This window comes from Phocoena sinus, chromosome 11 (genome assembly GCF_008692025.1).
Source record: "Phocoena sinus isolate mPhoSin1 chromosome 11, mPhoSin1.pri, whole genome shotgun sequence".
Classification (NCBI taxonomy): domain Eukaryota; kingdom Metazoa; phylum Chordata; class Mammalia; order Artiodactyla; family Phocoenidae; genus Phocoena; species Phocoena sinus.
In genome coordinates this window covers 99,215,987-99,230,631 of record NC_045773.1, presented here as the reverse complement: position 1 = coordinate 99,230,631, position 14,645 = coordinate 99,215,987, and the positions used below count along the sequence as shown (strand labels likewise).

The window sequence follows — 14,645 nt, the reverse complement described above, 5'->3', positions numbered from 1 at the left end:
GGAGCCTGTGCTCCGCAACGGGAGAGGCCACAACAGTGAGAGGCCCGAGTACCGCAAAAAAAAAAAAAAAAAAAAAAAAAAAAAAAAACCCTAGCACTTCCCAAGCAATAGGTTTGGGCGTAAAGCATCAGTAACTCCACAGTGAGTCAGATGAAGTTTGTGAGTGCTGGGGGGAGGTTGGAGGATTCGTAAATCGGCTTCCAGAGAAAGGGGGCGGCGCCGGGCCGGGCTGTGCAGGCTCCCCGTACAGGAGTGCAAGGGCCCGACACAAGTCAGCCCGTTTCCATCCTTCCCCATCTTGACAATCCGCCTCCGGAGGGGGTGCGGGCAGGGCTTCGGGGCCGGGGTGTCCCACCCCAGGCTGGCCCAGGCTTTCCATCTTCCCCTGATGCCCAAGTTCAGCCCCTCCGAATGCCTGAACCGGACGAGTCCATCATTCTGGACGCGAAGTTGGGGCTTTCCCCAGGCCTCCGGGCTGGCAGGACTGGCAGGGGCCTCGCGCCGTCCCTCGGGACCGGAACAAACAGCCGCTGACCCCAGGAGGCCCGGGTCACCTTCACCCTCGCCTTGCCCTCCACCTCGCAGCCCTCTCCCCTCCGGGGGCCGGTCTCCACCTCTGGCCTCCCTCCGGGCGGGAGGGACACTTGTGCGAGCTCGGCCGCGCTTCCCGGGGCGCCGCATCCGCCGCCGAGATGCTGGCAGCTCGGGACGGCCCCGCGCGGCCCTCTCCTTATTTATCCACCCGGCAGTTTCCATGGCTCCGCAGCCATCCTCCGCCCCCTTCCCGGCGCACAGTCCGGCGGCGGGCGCGACGGGCCCGGTGGGGGCGGCGGGGGGCGTGCGCGGCGCCGGGACCGGGCGGCGCTCCCCAGTCTTACCCCCGGGGCGGCCGGGCCACTTCTGCAGCCCGGGCCCGGCCCCCGGCCCGCTCGCCTGCACCCCGATCTGCTCCCCGCCGGGCCTGTCGCCGGGGCCCCAGGCACAGCGCAGCCCCCGGCCCGGCGGCGGCGCGGGGGAGGGGCGCGGCGCAGGCAAAGTTGCTGAGTTGCTTTGCACGCTCAGAAGTTGCAGCTGAGACGGCAGCTTCCCGCCCCCTTCCTGCACTCGGCGACTCGAAACACACACCCAACCCGTCGCCACCCGCTGCCTGCCCTCGCCCCCGCCGCCCCGGTCCGGACTCGGCAGCATCCCCGCCCGGCGCCCGCCAGGAGCCCAGGTTTCCAGCGGAGTCGGGTTGGGGGCGGGCGCACCCCACCTCCCCGCTCCGTCCGAGGGAGGGGGAAGCGGCGGCGGGCGGATCGCCGCGCGACCAGGGCGCTTTCGCACTTTGTAAAGCTGAGCAGCTGGGTAGGGGTCGCCCCCCGACCCCCGCGCCCTCCCCGGGCGAAGCGGGGTTTGCAGAGCGAGAACCGGGCAGTGCTCCCATCGCCTCCCGCGGGGGTTTTCGCCAGGCAGGCGGGAGGGGCTCCGCTAAGGGGCTGAGGTCGCCAACAGGTGCTCGCGAGCCCATGTGACGGGGGAGGGGCCGCGCAGGGGAAGCCGGGGTGGAGGTGGGGTGGGGGTGGCGGCGGGCTCCCTCCCTCCTCCCTTCTCCCCCTCCCTCCCGGTCCCCCGCGGAGCCCGACGCCGCGCGCACCCCGCCCGCGGCGGCCTAGGGAGAGCTCGCGGGTGGCTCTCCGGGGCGCTGGTGCCCTCGCGGCCTGCCCGGGAGGAGGAGGAAGAGGAGGGGGAGGGAGGGGATGCGAAAGTGGGTCAGGAATGTAACTGGACGCTGCGCACCCGCACGCACCTCCTCCCCCGCCCCCATACCGGCAGCGGCGGCCCGCGCAAGCCTTGGAAAGCGAGTCTTTTGCCGTTGTGGTTCCCCAGCATTATCGGTGGACGGTTACCAGGGGATCCCGAGGGATGTGTTTCCCTGTGACCCTTTGGGAAGAAAAACTTAGTTGCCTCAGTAACCGAGCTTGGCTTGGATGCGAGGATGCAGTGAATGTTCTAGGTGAGCCTGAGGGTGAAGAGGCGGCAGTTGCACTAGGGAGCGGATTAACTTTTCTTGTTACTGAACCAAGACGTGAAAGAAAAGCTGGAGAGGAGGTGGGTTTTTGCCCTGCTTCTTGTGTGTTTGTTTGTTTGTTTTTCTGCCGTCTCAGAGAACATAAATTCAACATCTTTGCGTTAGAGTTTGAGTCTCCCAAATGCAGGCCCGGGCTGCCATAAGTTTACCAACGTTCTTAGCAAACGCTCCCTTTGAAGTTGGTGTCTTCGAGTGGGAAGAAGCAGGGGACAGGGACAGTGACAGTTTTGTATTTGAGGAAGGCCTGAGAAACAAACATGGAAAAGGCCTTTATTAAAAGGAGAAGAAGAAAATCAGCAAAAAACCCCCCAAACTCAACCCTCCTCAAAGCAGGAGAAATGAGAGCAGTCCAGTTAGTTCCCTCCGGAGCCCAGTGGCACCTCACACCCCGAGCATGTGATTAGGAGAGGGAGGGTCCAGCTTTTAAAGAGATGGGCTTTGGGTTTGGGTGCTGGTGACGCAAGCAGAGTCAAGGAAGAAATAACAGTAAGCGATGAGATTGCGAAGCACTGCAGCCCGAACCCTTCTTGAGCACCTTTCCAGAGAGCTGTCGCATTTTTCCTTCTGCTGGTTTGGTCCAGGAGACCTCAGTTACAGAGTGCAGGCTAGGGCTGCGGAACCAAGGCCCAGAAAGCCGTGAAGCTTCAGGCTCCGAAGAAACTGCTGGAGTTTTACTCAAGAAGCCAGGAGGGGTGTGTTATCCTCTAGAGAGATCCTAAGAGTTCGCGGAAGAAAAGCTAGCTGACTTAGCAGTTAATGTAAATTTCCGTTTCCAAAGCAACCCTAGAGAAAGAAAACTAAATTGAGATGCATTTTGCATGAAAGAGTCTATATTCATAGGAAGCAAACACTGGTCAGTTGAATTTCGGTAAATTGAATCATAGTCTACATTTATATGTAAAAGAGGAGGTTATTTTGTGATGAAAACTTTTGTGGAGATCTAACCATCCCTAGTCGATTTTTATTTTGTTTTTTAACTTTGTTGTGTTTTCTCAGTAAAATGGGAGTAAGAATAATGATGCTTGATCTGCTCTGGGGTAGTAGACTGGACTTTTTCTATTACTTTCTAGATAGAGGATCTTCAGTTCAACTGGCAAAAGTCTTTATTTTCGCTTATGCTGTTCTCCTGAACTGTACAACAGCTGAAGCTGGAAACGGACCAGTTCCATACCCTGGATAGTCTTGCATTTGAGTGAAAATGGCAGAGTTATGCAGAACTTCTCTGGAAACTTGAAAAAAAATGAAGGCGTTCATGATCTTAGATTTGGTCACCCTGTTAGGGAGCGTGATTTCCTTCTGTGTGAGATAATGAGACTGTCAAATCTTGGTTCAAACCAGCATTGTTGCTATAGAAATGAATCGAACATTTAAGTAGAAAATGAAGTGGCAGACTTCCTTTTTGCCCCCATCCCTTCTCCCCACGCCTCAATTTCTTCTACATTCATGAAACATTTCTATGTAGGGTGATCTTCATTTTAGTTATAAATCAGATCTATAAAGCAAGTTAAATTAAGGAATAAATATCTGTTAAGAAAGGATTAACAATAGAGTCCTTAATATTGTGTGGTCTTGTATATTTAAAACATGTGTTCCATAATTTGGGGGGCACTTTTCAAGAAATCGCCTGTGTGTAGCAGGTTTTCACATAGATTATTTGGGACGATGCATTTGTAACTGTTTACTCACCGCTACCCCCAAAATATTTTTTTCAGTGAACATGTGCTTTAAACATTTTAGCCACCTATTTTGTCTAGCACTGTGTGAACTTAAGCACTGTGGAGATTACACAGTGGAGAGAGGCATGTTCATGTTCCTAAAAAGACTGAAGTCTAATATGTTTTAGTTGGGGGTGGTTACAGCTAGATGACAAATATAAGAAGTTGAACAGTTCAGGAGTTAAAACACCAGGAAAAAATATGTGCCTGTATGCATGCGAAGAGATGATGGCTTCATAGATGAAAGTAGATAAAATGAGTTGAGAAGTAGAATGAGAGATTAAAAACATTCTTTTCCTTCTATTTATTCTCTAAAATAGTAGCAGTGAACCTGTATTGTTTCTGTGTAAGAATGAGGGTTTGCTCTTTTTTAGGGAGATGTTGCCAGACAGCTAGTGTACAATTGACTATCAATGAAAAGTCAGTCGCTAAGTGCTCAGGAACTTCCAGGGAGGGGCAGAGGGCAGAGGGTGAAAGGGAAGGTAAAAGGGAGAGGGCAAACCCTTACTTACAAAGGCTCAGATGTGGCAGTGCTGGGCGTGTCCTGGGTAGCTGTGAGGTGGCAGCCATCAGGAAGTGCTCCCGAGGGAGTTGGTAGAACTTGAACTTAGGCCGTACAGGGTGTACATGATTTTAATAGCTAGAGAAAGAAAGACATTCCTAGTGGTAGAAGGAAGATAAGCCACGAGGCAGGAAGTTGCAGGGCACATTTGGGGAATTTGAATGGATCGGCTTTGCTACTGGAGATGGATCAAGTATGAAATTTGTCATTTGAATGATAGGTTTAGGGACAGGCCAATTAGGGACCTTGAATGCCTGGGCCACTTTTGGTGTTAGGACTTCATCTGCAGGTAATGGGGAATTGTGACAGGATTTTGAGCAAGGAAAATACATGGTCATGTTGGATTTGGGGAAGGTTAATCTTGTGAGTTTTGTTGGGAATGGGAGGTCAGGGACCATGAGTGACTATTGCCACTGGGACCCAAGGGCCTGGACAAGGGTTGTATCAGTGGGACCTTGGTTGGAAGGCGATGCTTGGAGAGTTATTTATTTTCTTTTATTTATCTTATTTATTTATTTTTGGCTGCATGGGGTCTTCGTTGCTGTGCGTGGGCTTTCTCTAGTTGCAGTGAGTGGGGTCTACTCTTCACTGCGGTGCCTGGGCTTCTCATTGCAGTGGCTTCTCTTGTTGCGGAGCACGGGCTCTAGGCGCGTGGGCTTCAGTAATTGTGACGCGCGGGCTCAGTAGTTGTGGCTCACGGGCTCTAGAGCACAGGCTCAGTAGTTGTGGCGCCCGGGCTTAGTTGCTCTGAGGCATGTGGGATCTTCCCAGACCAGGGCTGAAACCCGTGTCCCCTGCATTGGCAGGTGGATTCTTAACCACTGCGCCACCAGGGAAGTCCCGTGAGTTGTTATGAACGGAAAATTGACAGTACTTTATAGTGTTTGGATGTGGACCTGAAGCATCCAAGATGACTGAGGATTTAAATCTAGATGCCTTGGCAGGTGGTACTATGAACAGAAATTGGAACAGGAAGGCAGTGTTTAAGGTAAATTGAAGGGTTGATTTCAGAAGTGGAATTGGAAGCCGTGATTGGCAGCTGGGTTTAGGTGATTTAGGGAAGATGGATGGGTCTTGGCTGAAAGTAGAGATGTGAGTCATCTACATAGAGGTAAGTGATTATTGGTCCTAAATTTGAACTTGGTGGCAAAGGACGAATTTTAGGGTACATTCATGATTAGAATTTATATATATACCTATATACATATGTATACATTTCAAAATTCTCCTGGGAATTCCCTGGTGGTCCAGTGGTCAGGACTCTGTGCTTCTACTACAGGGGGTACAAGTTCGATCCCTGGTGGGGGAACTAAGATCCCTCAAACCGTGCAGCAAAAAAAAAAAAAAATTCTCCTCCTTCCTTGTAAAGCACTAGAAGGTAGTCATTCCTGAGGCTTTAGTTAGAGCCAATCTACTGAATCAGCATTGTGGTAACCCAAGCACTTTACCCAGTAGCTCCCAAACCCGGCTCAACAGATTAAGGGGTACCACCCCATAGGCACTGAATCAGAATCTCCTGGGCTGGCAGGCTGTGTGTTATATAAGCGTTACAGGCCACTCTGATACAGATTCCTCTTGGGGAACCAGTGCCTCCGTCAGTGTGTTCTACAACCTGAGACCTCCTGGGAGCCTCCCGTCTCTCCCCAGGAGAGCAAGAGTTCTTCCTTTTCACGTGTTGGTTTCAGCCTATTCTTGCGCTTTTGTATCTGATGGACAGCCATCGATAGGCAATGCTGGAAGTTGTATTTATATCCAGAGGGCCTGCTGCTTTACAAATTTAGCACGGGTTTGCAAGCCTGGATGGATGTGTGAGAAGAGCTCTGCCCTGCTAGGTAGGAGGGAGGTGTGGGGTTGAAGCGCTGTGTTCCGGGCTGACTCACACTCTGTCCATCGAAGTATGTCGAGATGATGCAATAAACCGGGCCCTGGGCAGACTACTTCCTGTACCTTTGGATACGCAGACCCCGGGCATGGTATTTGGCAATATTCTTGGGAGGAGACTGGCTGTTCGGCTTATCCTCTTAAAGGGAGCTGAGTAGTCAGAGGTAAGGCGGGGCAAGCTGCGAGCTCTAAACAGCAGTCTAGAGTTTAGAGAGAACCAGCCCAGTTTAGAGAGAACGGATAGTCAGGAATTCAGGGCTGGATTTCTAAAGGGTGATGACCGTTCACACCTTTTTCAAGGAATACTTGTCTATCTGTGTATCTCATTGCTTTATTGTCACAAAAGCAAATGTCTGTCCTTTTGAGCGGCAGCAAACATTTTGTCACTTCCAGTTAACCAGATGCCGGTTATCCGGCTGCAAGTTGTCCTTTGCTCTTTTTTATCCTTTCCTGTTTATAAGCTATAAAGAGACAAATTCTCATGTCCGTATTATTACATGTCTGGTGCACTAGCAGGCAGACACTAATGATTGAGATTGATGGTGGAGGTTGGAGGGGCAGCATCGTCTCCCTACAGAAGCCAATGGTGGGGTTTTTTTCTCGTTGACCTTTTACTTTACCCCTACCAAACAACAGTAGAAAATGATGGAATCAGGGTTTTGTTTTTTTTTTTAATTGTGGTAAAGTACATATAACATAAAATGGACCATCTTCAACAACTTTAAGTGTGCAGTTGTTAAGTACATTCACGTTGTTATGCAGTGGAATCTAGGCCTTGGACTTCATTTAGAATATAAGGGAGTATTCTAAACATATCAGAAAATGAAACCCAAGGTACTCAGGAAACTGTGAGTGAGAGAGGATGGTAAAAAATGCAGACCCTTAGAGCACTCATGTGAGAGGTGAGAGATGGCAGGTAGATGGATGGTCCGTCTGCGGGATGGGCTTGCCCGAGAACATCCTTTTTAGCAGCTATTTGTGAAGTTAGACTACAGGGGAGAAAAGGCGATTTTGTGCTTGAGATTTCTTTAAGAAGCCAGAAATTGGGCTAGCATCATTTTCTTTCTAATTTTTAAAAATTTTATTGAAATATAGTTGATGTACAATGTTGTATTAATCTCTTCCGTGTAGCAAAGTGACTCAGTTATACATATATATTTTTTTCATATCCTTTTCCATTATGGCTAGCATCTTGATACACAGATTTTAAAGTCTTCTTGAAGCTCTGAGTGTAAAATGAAAGAGCTCAAATGAGAATTTACAGCATCTAATTTACACAATTTTCTAGCGTCTCCAGAGTTTGTTTTGTGTATTCTGTGACGTGTATAGAGTTTTGTACACGTTTTGCATTCTCTTGATGCACACTGAGGGGCAGGTAGTATTTACTGCTGTTGTCCTAGTTTTCCTAGTGACATGTATCTTCTTATTATTTATGAAAATATGGGTATTAACAGCCAAAAACTTCTAAATGTGGAAGAACCTCTAAATTTATGAGCAGGTCAATGATCACATGGTAAATAGAACGATTTTTAAGGTTAAATAGGTAAGATTCACAAGAAAGATTGGAGACATTATTGCTGTTCACTTTTTTCCCCCCATTAGAAAATGTATTTTCACAACCCCTTACTGTTTGCACTCATTCATAATACCCACAAAACAGGCTTCAAGCTGCTCAGTCCAACAGGATGTCAGCCGCAGTTCCAAAGAAGCTGTGGGTTCGTGTTTTACCAAAGGAGAGATGCTTCATTTCTCTCTCACAGCTTTGGGAATTTATGGCTTGTTTAACAACCCTCCGTTTAAAAAGTGCTGCTGAATTTGAGAAAACTTACGGAATGGCTCTGAGTTTATCTTATTCCAAACTGCTTTAGTAAACTTTTGCTTATCAGTCCTGTGAAGATGTGTTAAAAACCAGCTTGGCAACTTTTTTTTCGTATAGCATGCTAGAGGGCCTTGAGAAAAGAGTTTTGAAGCAGTATCAGCATTGGAACTAAAACAGAACGCTTTTAAACAAGAATCCTCATATGTTTCTCTGCGTTTGGAGGACTCATCTTTTAAAAGCCAAGATTTCATAGTAGGACTGAATTACCAGTGGAAGGTTTTCCTACGGTAGCAATAACAGGCAAAGGCGATTCGAATTTCACGAAGAACTTGGAAGATGGGTTCTTTTGTATGGATACCTACATATTCACAATCCTGCACCCACGCATGACACCAATATAATTTACTGAATTCTGTTTAGAAGCAGTCTTTTAAAAAAATATATTTATTTTTGGCTGCGTTGGGTTTTCGTTGCTGCACGCAGGCTTTTCTCTAGCCGCGGCGAGCGAGGGCCGCTCTTCGTTGCGGTGCGCGGGCTTCTCATTGCGGTGGCTTCTCTTGTTGCGGAGCACGGGCTCCAGGCGCGCGGGCTTTAGTAGTTGTGGCTCGCGGGCTCTACAGCGCAGGCTCGGTAGTTGTGGCGCGCGGGCAGAGTTGCTCCGCGGCATGTGGGATCTTCCCGGACCAGAGGTCGAACCTGTGTCCCCTGCCAATGCAGGCGGATTCTTAACCACTGCGCCACCAGGGAGGTCCTAGGAGCCGTCTTTATGTAGATTTTTGAATACTTTGCACTCTGATGGTATTGAAATACAGATTTCAGACGAGAGCTCTTTCTAAAGGATTACTTTGAGCGTCACGGAGTTATTTTTTATAAGGTACAGTCACTCGAGAGATTCGGAGGATATGAATCAACAGTTTCGTATTGCAGTTTTAGAACATGTTTGTCCTTGAAGCCACGAGCTTCAGCTGATTTGCCAAAGGAAAGCAGCAGTTAATTCATGTTGCTCCGTCATTAATCTACAGAAAATGAAAGTTCAGATGGTCCTGGGAGTCTAACTTATCTCGACTGTGAGTTCTCTTTTAAAGCTGAGTTCTTACATTTTACTAGAGAAATAGTCCAGCTTTTAAAGTAAACAATCCAGCAATCGACAGGTGCCTGTCTTACGGCGAAACCCTGTGATGCTGAATGTAGGACATCTCTGTGCTGTGTGTTAGTACAGAACCTTCTTGCTCCATCACCGTGCCCTTCGCTTTGTCATTTCTGTGTTGAACAGGGCCTTCACCCTCCTGAAATGTCAGCCGAGGCCTCAAACTCGTGTGTGTTTTCCCTTTGATTACCTTGGTTCTGGGCCAGCCTCGTATTCGACACATCCAGCATAGGCAGTAGAGTTGCTTCTTGATGTTGAGCTGTTAATCTTTTTATTGTTTCCTGTCACTTTTCCCCATAATTGATCCTGTTGAGCCCAAGGGGGGGGAAAGTGATGAAAATGACTTTGAAAACAGCTTTGAAAAGGAGTATTTTATGTTGGACTTGGGTCTTACCTGAGACGGTAAAACAATGGAAAAAGCACAGTCTGCTTCGTAAGGCAGAACCTCAGCCCTCACACCGAGTGAGCTAGATTCGAATGGATGCTTTGCAGAAGTGAAGAGGGTTTTCCTGGTGTTTTTGCAGTGACTCAGACATGCAAGTGTGTGGAGTGAGGGATGGCGAGAACTCGCAGGTGGTGTGCATTTAGTTCTATACAAAGGCTACAGAATGAGATCCTCTTTCCTCTGGAATTAAAAATACGATTCTTTTTGAGCTGTAGGCTTTCTCGTATATTCTCTCCCCAATATTCCCTCTATCCCACATTCAATTCACTAATTCTTGCTTTGGCTTTGGAAGCTCTGCCTCTACCCAGCCCTGGAGCGTGCCAGGTCACCCGCTGGAATTTGAGAAGAAAATATTAGAACCTCAATTGTATTTTTAGCTTGTCCTTTTTTTATTTTTCAGTTTGTTAAAATTGTGGTAAAAAAGATATAAGATTTGCTATCATGATCATTGTTAAGTGCACAGTTCAGTGGCATTAATTACATTCACAATGTTGTACAACCATCACCACTGTCTATTTCCAAAATTTGTCATCACCCCAAACAGAAACCTGCACCCATTAAGCAACAACTCCCCACGTCCATCTTGACTCTCTAATCTACTTTGTCTCGTATGCCTGTTCTAGATACTTCTTATGAGTGGAATCATACAACGTATGTCCTTTGGCGTCCGGCTTATTTTTTTGCATAATATTTTCAGAGCTCATCTATGCTATGTCATGTGTTAGTACTTCATTTCTTTTTATGGCTGAATAATATCCTATTATATTATCTGTATATAGTACATTTTGTTTATCTGTTCATCAGTTGATGGACATTCGGGTTGTTTCCACACTGGCTATTTTGAATAATGCTGCTGTGAACATGGGTATAAAAGTGTCAGTGGAGATCCCTGTGTTCAGTTCTTTCGGGTATATGTTGAATATTTACCTAACACTGGAATTGCTGGGTCATGTGGTAGCTCCATGTTTAACATTTTGAAGAACTGCCGAACTGGTCTCCCCAGTGGCTGTACCAATTTATATTCCCAGTAGCAATATACGAGGGTTCCAATTTCTCCACATCATTCCCAGCCCTTGTTATTTTCCATTTTTTTTATTATAGCCACCCCAGCGGATCTGAAGTGGTATCTTGTGGCTTTGATTTCCATTTCCCTGATGACTAATGATACTGAGCATCTTTTCATGTGCTTATGGGTCAGTAGTATGTTTTCTTTAGAGAAATGTCTACTAAGTCCTTTGCATTGTGCTTTCTTGTATATGTTTCATAATGCCTAAGAGTAGTATACAGTTTATAAATTAAAATATACATATGCTAGGATATATGCAAAGTGTTTTTTAAAGATGGGGGATGTACTTTTTGAAAGTTTGGGATGTACTTTTTTTTTTTTTTTTTTTTTTTTTTGCGGTACGCAGGCCTCTTACTGTTGTGGCCTCTCCCGTTGCGGAGCACAGGCTCCAGACGCGCAGGCTCAGCGGCCATGGCTCGTGGGCCCAGCCGCTCCGCGGCATGTGGGATCTTCCCGGACGGGGGCACGAACCCGTGTCCCCTCGGCAGGCGGACTCTCAACCACTGCGCCACCAGGGAAGCCCTGAGATGTACTTTTTAAAAGTCCATTATTATGGACTATAAAAATGATCTATTTTATTTCTTAGTGCCTAACCTTAGCAAGAAAATACTAATGAAAATTCCTAAGCTTTCTGGGGCAGGGGGTGGGGAGCAGAATCCTATTTGGTCAAATGTTATGTGTTTACTGGAGCCTCCATATGAAACTAACCACAGGGTCCCAAGAATATCTTTTGGGATGTTTTCTTTCCATACTTAAGAAAGTAAATCTCCATGGCTGGTTTTCAAGTTAGACTTGGCTATGCTCAATCCTATTTTGTGGTTAATAATGGCATTTCAGGGTTCTAGCGTATCTTATTAAGAGATGGAAATGGTTTTTCATGCCATGTCACATAGGGGAGCCAGAAGGCATAGAATGAATCTAAAGGAAGAGGCTTAGCTCTAAAATAATAATGATGATGATGATAATACTTATTATGTCATTTATAAAACTAATTTGATTATATAAAGAGATTAGCTTTGGGGGGATTGAACTGGCCTATGTAATGACCCAGTAAAAGCATTTTAGGCCTTGGATTTTTTTTAAAAAATGGATTGGTTTTCCCATTGTTGTTCTATTCTCTGAAAGTAAACTTTGTGCAGTTACCCTAAAATGCCAACTTCTATCAAGGGCGTGACATCACCATCCTAGTACATCCTGGTGTATTTCTTGGAAAGTGTCCGCACTGGCAGGCGTTTTCCAAATAAAACATTTGTTTCAGTAAACAAGTGTTTTACCCAGCAGCCCAAGTGGAGAATTTTAAAACCAGTGTTTGTTTTGCAAGCAAACATTTTGTTTCAATCCTTGCAGCTAAACAAGTGGGTAAGATTTAAGTGGCCTCCTGGTAAAAACAAATGCAGACCATTTTCAGAAAACTTTGGCTGAGCAGAAATCTACTTGCTGTTAGAGTGTGAGTTTAGACATTCAGGGAAATAATTGGTACTTTCTATAGAGTTCTGTACTTAGTTTCAGTCAGAGTGGAAAGTCTTAGTTCTGGGTAAAGGCTCTGAATCTTTTTTTTAAGGCAAAAGATGAAGAAATATAAAAGAATCATGAAAAGTATTCGTTTTGCGTATTTAAATTTTATAGCTTGCCTTTGAAATGTGACTAAACCATCATCAGGTATTCGCTCTGCATTTGTTACCTCTTTTCTAATTATTTTGACGGTAATTCCTCCAATGTGTCATAGAATCCAACATCCACGTTAATTATCAGCCTTCATCTTTTGACTTTTATAAAAATTGTGGTATAATCAGACTTTGGTGAGCTGTTATTATTCTTACTTAGGGTTCCTTGTAATTGAACATTCATTCTGTCTGATGGACTATCTTTTGGAATACGTCTTCCAATTTTTTACATTTGAAAGTTTGCTTGTGATATGCTTTTCTTTTTATTTGTTTGTTTGTTTGTTTTGTGGTACGTGGGCCTCTCACTGCTGTGGCCTCTCCTGTTGCGGAGCACAGGCTCCGGATGTGCAGGCCCAGCAGCCATGGCTCACGGGCCCAGCCGCTCCGCGGCATGTGGGATGTTCCTGGACCGGGGCACGAACCCGTGTCCCCTGCATCGGCAGGCGGACTCTCAACCACTGCGCCACCAGGGAAGCCCGTGCTTTTCTTTTTAAAAAGCAGGCCTCTTTCCTAATCAGGACATAGGCAGTATTGCACCTTCTTAAGAGGATAATCAGAAATTTTGATATATAGCATATATGCAGAAGAGTATTAAAAAATATATATATATGTTTTAATTAGCAAGTGGACATGCATGTAACCCCCATCCACATTCAGCAATAGAACATGGCCTTAGAATGTTCTCCGCTTTAAAACCACCTCCCTCTTCCGTCCATAGGAAGTTTACAGCTGCGTAGGTATCCTTAAATGACATCATTTAGTTTTGCAAGTGCTTGGTGTATATTACATTTTACCTGTTTGTTTTCATCAATGATATAATCACAAGACTTAGCCACGCTGATGCCTGGACCTGTGGTTCAGTCGCCGTCGTTTGGGGTTCCTGTCCCGTTGATGTGGCCATTGGAGCTGTTTGCAGCTTTTGGGTCCTACGACAAAGGCTGTCAAGAACATTTATATATATATATGGCTTCTAGTACCGTTGTACAGAAGTTTCTCTAGGGTGCATGTGGTGTGGCGTGGCCGGTGGATAATTCGGTCGCAGGGTATTTGTATTTTTAACTTTACCGTAACTCCAACCTGTTTTCCGAAGTGCTTGGTTCAGTCTGTGCTCCTTCTGACAACGATTGGGAGTTCTTACTGCTCCACATCTTCATCAGAACTTGGTATCGTTAGACTTTGTCATTTCTGCTGGTCTGATGAATATGAAATGGTGTCGTATTGTGGTTTTAATTTGCTTTTCCCCGATTAATAATAGGGCTTGTTGGCCATTCTGATACTCCTTTTTCTTAATGCTTTCCCATTTTTCTATGGATTGTCTTTTTCTTACTAATTTGTAGGCTTCCTTTATATATTTTGGAATGAGTCTCTAGTGGATTATACGTGTTGCAAATAACGCCTTCCACCTTGACTTGTCTTATTATTCCATTTACGAGGCCTTTGCAGGCTCACAAACTCTTAATATTATTAGATTTATCAATTTTTTTCCTTTATGGTCAATAGTTTTCTTTCTTTCTTCCTGCCTGCCTGCCTGCCTGCCTGCCTGCCTTTCTCTCTTTCTTTTTGGCTGTGTTGGGTCTTCGTTGCTGCACGCGGGCTTTCTCTATTTGCGGCGAGCGGGGGCTACTCTTCGTTGCGGTGCGCGGGCTTCTCATTGCAGTGGCTTTCTCTTGTTGCAGAGCACGGGCTCTAGGCACGCGGGCTTCCTAGTCGTGGCACACGGGCTCAGTAGTTGTGCCTCACAGGCTCTAGAGCGCGGGCTCAGTAGTTGTGGCGCACGGGCTTAGTTGCTCCGCGGCATGGGGGATCCTCCCGGACCAGGGCTCAAACCCGTGTCCCCTGCGTTGGCAGGCAGACTCCTGACCACTGTGCCACCAGGGAAGTCCCTTCTATCTTGTTAAAGAAATTCTTCCCTCTCCCAGGTTCATGAAGCTGTTCTCCTGTATTCTTTAGAGTTGTGCCTTTCGCGTGTGATTTTATTGTATTTTATTTATCTGAAACTGATTTTTGTGAATGTTCTAAAGTAGGAGACTACCTTAATTACCGTAATGTCGACCCCTTAATTATCACAGCCTCACAGTGAGTCCTGATGCCTGGGAGGGCATGTGCTTCCATTAAGCATGTCTTGGTGTTCTTGGCTTTTTGCCCTTCTATATAAATTTTAGAAACAGAACAAATTCCCTAACAGAACCTGTTGGAGTTATTATTAGGACTGCACTGAATTTGTAGGCCTGACATGTTTACAACAGCGAGTTCACCACATCGAAAGGCGGGGTGT

The 14,645-nt window shown here is 46.4% G+C and overlaps 1 protein-coding gene across 1 annotated transcript in view; it reads left to right on the top strand.

Annotated features, from left to right (window-relative positions):
- Positions 1-1,103: 1,103 nt before the first annotated feature.
- RREB1 (ras responsive element binding protein 1) overlaps positions 1,104-14,645 on the top strand; it is a 180,986-nt gene continuing 167,444 nt past the window's right edge. Inside the window, exon 1 of the mRNA XM_032647970.1 lies at positions 1,104-1,216. The gene's annotated coding sequence lies outside the window, so the exon portion shown is untranslated. The remainder of the gene's footprint in view (positions 1,217-14,645) is intronic.